Raw genomic sequence first — 4,673 nt, 5'->3', positions numbered from 1 at the left:
TAGAGAGAGAGACAGACAGACAGAGATAGACAGACAGACAGACAAGACAGACAGACAGACAAGACAGACAGACCAGACCAGACAGGTGTACCTGAGGCTCGGCTCTCTATCAGGCAGCAGCAGCTGATCAGGATGCAGGTGATGCTCAGCAGTCCTCGCCATGTTACACGTGGAGACAGAGGAGCAGCACTGCCTCTTTATAAACCTGCAACCTGCTGAGTCAGCACCTTCATACTCCTCCTCTTCCTCCTCCTCCTCCTCTTCATCCTCCTCTTCTGTGTGTCTCAGTGGAACCAGGACACCTGAAGCAGCTCTCAGGAGGTGGTCAGCGGGCCGTGGAGCCCTGTGATTGGTCGAGAGGATCTCAGGAGGTGGTCAGCGGGCCGTGGAGGCCCTGTTGATTGGTCGAGAGGATCTCAGGAACACAGGGTGAGCGTGCAGTGTGACGTCCTGCACCCTGAAGAGCTCTCACCTCAGGACCAGGTGTGCACACAACAGGACATTAAGAGAGAGAGAGATTACAAACTAAAACCAGAGGCACTATTTTTATTGTGTATTTGTTTTTACTGTTTGTTTATTAGTTTTGTGTCTGATATATGTTCATGTTGTATTGTTGCAGGAGCCTGGCTCTTCAGATTCTCATGTCTTCAGTGCGTCTGATGATAAACCCTTTAGAGCTTTATCCGAGTCGTTACAAGGCAGCAGATGTTATTATATTCCTTTACATGAAGGACTGGGAAACCATCAGAAATGCTTTTAACTGGAACCGTTGTGTTTCCATTGGTCATATACTGTACTGTGTGTTTATCTCAGCTATTTTAGAAAAGACTGGTTAGCGGATGTTTTGTGATCCTGTTATTATCAATATATATTTTAAATACTATTGAAAGCTTCAGATCAGAGTGTCCCATTTGAATATCTCTACGGTGTCTTATGAATGTATTTCTAAGTCAGGGGTGTCCAAACTACGGCCCGGGGGCCAAATGCGGCCCGCCGACCATTTTGAATCGGCCCTCCTCATCTAATTCAAAAAGTATGATATGGCCCACAAATGAAACTTGTGCTTGTCTTATATTGTACTCCTTAAATATGAATGTAAATATACATTACTCAGTAGTGTTCATGTGTTAATGAGACCACTTTTCAAATAAATGTAGTCGATTAAAGTTGGAAACATTTTCTAACATGTCTTAGTTGATAAGAAAAAAGCCCAATTACTTATTTCCATAACAAGTTTGAAATAAACCCATCGTATAGAGCGGTGCAGGGAGGACGTGTTCACCCTGAAGGAAGCTGCTGGTTCCCTCCACTAAAAAGCAACGGGATTTCTCCAGAGGGTTTAGGAAAATAGCTGGAAATCAGGTCTGTGGAAAAGGAACCTGTTTGATAAATGCACGTTTTGTTCAGCCGGATCATCTCCACATGTCTACCCTACTTTTATAATGTTCTAATCATAAATCTAATGTCCAGAAGCTAAATGCTAACGTGATGCTATAAAGGAACTACAGCCGAGTCCAGCAGCACGACTTCAACGTCACGCCAACTGCAGATCCATATTCAAACACACAGATTCTAAATGGAACGAGTTGAAGCGTTTGTTTGAACACTTTGCAGGAGGCAGGTACTTGCTTTCAAGCAGAACAGGGCAAACTAACTTAGAGGAGTGTTTACGTGTTCGGCGTAATGACGTACAACGTCCTCCACGACTTCTGTAGTCCTATTCAGCCACTTGGTAACAACCATCGTTTTTCAGACACGTCAACTCTTCAGAAATCACCAGTGGGGTCACTGCTGATGGATTTAATGTCCTAGAACAAAACGTGATCCGTCTCTTCAACGTGTCTCAACCACAGACCTTATTTACAGATATTTTCCTAAATCCTATGGAGAGATCCCATTGGCTCTGAGACCAGGGAACAGGAAGTGGTGAAATGCTGACTCACTTCCTGGTTTTAGGACTCATTCCTGCACCTCTCTATTTCTCCTTATTATAATCAATCTGAGGCTCCTGTTTTAAGGAATGAGCTGCCAACACTCACAAGCATCATTTACCTACATTTGATTGATTTTGCTCATTTATAACTGAATTTATGAGGCGATAAACCTCTAGTAGTATGTGGCCCTCGGTGAAAACAGATTGAACCCCCCTGTTCTAAGTGAATAAAGGGACTCGTGTTGTATGATAACACCTCCTCTTACACAGGCTGCTTCTTCACTACTTGTGTAACGCTGCGACCTCTCTATTTACCTCGAGTGTGTACTTAGTGTTAGTCCACTCTTATCTGCAGCGTCCCTGTTCAGATGCTGATGAATGCAGAAATACTTCTCCTATCACAGTTTGTATGAGTTCTGAATCAGAGTTACAAATACAGAATTTGGAGGGCAGGTCAACATCTCTGCAGTGTGTCATTATCCTGCTGGAAGAGGGTCTGTCACAAAGATTAGGGAGGTGGTACGAGTCAAAGTAACATCCACATTGTGACAGTTAGATTTTTATTTATTTATTTAGGGGTGCAGCCAAGTCTCTCTCCTGGCATTTTCGTTTCAATAGGATTTTTCTATTTAAATGTTTAAATCAACCATCACAAAGGTATGCACACACATCAGAATGTACACCCTACACATTGAATGACCATTGATAATCTTGCCCCAAAACCCCACAGTCCCCAAACAATAATCCAACTTAAAATTCCACTACGGGTTTTCTTCCACACATCTATTTTTAGTCCCGGTAAAATTTCGTCGCTCCAGAAAAAGGTGAAAAAAACACACGATGTTCAATTCTGTTCTGTGCTTTAAATAGCAACAAAAACAGACACGAAACCTTTGAGAAAAATAAATAGTCTGGTTGTTAAACACGGGCCAGCCTTCGCTCCCCATCACTGAGCCTCGGCCTCCCCTGTCGCTTGGTCACTGTTTTTCCTTCCTTGGACCCAGGGGCGGTTCTAGGGGGAGCAACAGGGGCCAGTGCCCCCTTCATTGACCAGGGACCACCGTACAAAAAAAAAGGTTACAATATTACGATGTATTGGAACTAAATCAAATCAGAGACCCGGATGTACAGTGGAGATTAAACTGTTCATGAATGTGAATGCTGTGCTACAATTCTTTATTCTTCCCCTTATTATTTCAGCCAATACTTTGGCTCTCCATAACTTCAGCTTATTTTCAGCTACAGAAACCATTCAAATATTAAACTATTCAGCCTTTTCAGGAATCGATGGGACACCTTCAACTTTTTAAAAATATGTAATACTTTTTGAAATATTCAGCTCTTCATGCAAACTCTTTTTTTAACATGGAAGTCAATGGGAGATGCCTTCAAATCCTCTTTTCCTACACCTTGCGCCAAATGCTACTCCTTCCACATACTTTCAGCTAGACACTTCATTCCAACTTTCAAATGATCACAAGACCTTCAGCTATTCAAAGATGTTTTAAACTTGCCATAATTCCCAAACCCTACACTCCTCAGACATATTTTTTCATGAAAAACGTAGGAAAACCTCTCCTAGGTTGGAAAATAAAAAAAAATGAAGAAAAAATATTAAACAAAATGCCTCTTGAGGGCATGAAGAGACAAAAAGTCCACCTAGCTCCCAATTGATTCCCATGTTAAATCTTTCCGGATCTTTCTTCATAGCAGAGAGAAGTACACTTTAGACAAACTGCTCCCATCTTCACATTTTACACACAAAACCCCCCAAAAAAACATATATCAGTTCATTGGGGTTCCCTGATGCTCACGGTCTGCTCATTTTTTTGATAGGAGCCCACTGCAAAAACTGAAATCTTACTAAGATGAAATCAAGGCAAAATATGCTTATTTCATTTCATTTCATTTCAAACCTTTATTTAACCAGATGGTCCCATTGAGATCATAGATCTCTTTTTCAAGGGAGACCTGCAGCATATAGGTTCCACATGAAACATTAAACAATAAAGGACATCATACATTATATTTACAGGATACATTTACATACTTATAGACATATACAAGTATCCATAGTATCAACGAGCATTTCATTTAGCCTAGCTTTAAAAACATGCAGAGGAATGAGATTGCTCAGTTTCAATTCTTGCTGTAGATTGTTCCAAGCAAGTGGAGCTGCGCACATAAAAGCTGTCTCACCTAAGACAGTCCTTGCTCTTGGCACATCTAACAACACTACATCATGCGATCTCAGACAATAGCTGCTTGCAACTCTCTGTGTGATCAGAGAGCAGATAGAATACGGGAGTTTACCCAACAAAGCTTTATAAATAAACGTGTACCAATGACTGAGCCTCCGTACAGTAAGTGATGGCAGACCTGCCTTGGCATACAGGGTACAGTGATGAGTAAGTGCTTTACAGTTTGTGACAAATCTCAGTGCGCTGTGATAGGCGGCATCTAACTTGTCCAGGCAATGGGCAGGTGCATTCATATAGACCAGATCACCATAGTCCAGCACAGGTCAAAAGGTCACAGAGCCTTTTCCTGGCCTCGAGCGAGAAACAGGACTTGTTCCTGTAGAAGAAACCTAGTCTAACCCTCAGCTTTTTAAGCAGGTTATTGACCTGAAGTTTAAAAGAGAGGCAATCATCAAGCCAGATACCAAGGTATTTATAACAGGTAACCACTTCTAGTACTTGTCCTTGCATAGTAACAATATCTAAAACAGGCTCTGGTG

This window comes from Trematomus bernacchii, unplaced genomic scaffold, assembly GCF_902827165.1.
Source record: "Trematomus bernacchii unplaced genomic scaffold, fTreBer1.1, whole genome shotgun sequence".
NCBI lineage: Eukaryota > Metazoa > Chordata > Actinopteri > Perciformes > Nototheniidae > Trematomus > Trematomus bernacchii.
The sequence above is the reverse complement of the archived record's forward strand: the minus strand, read 5'-3'. Positions refer to the sequence as shown.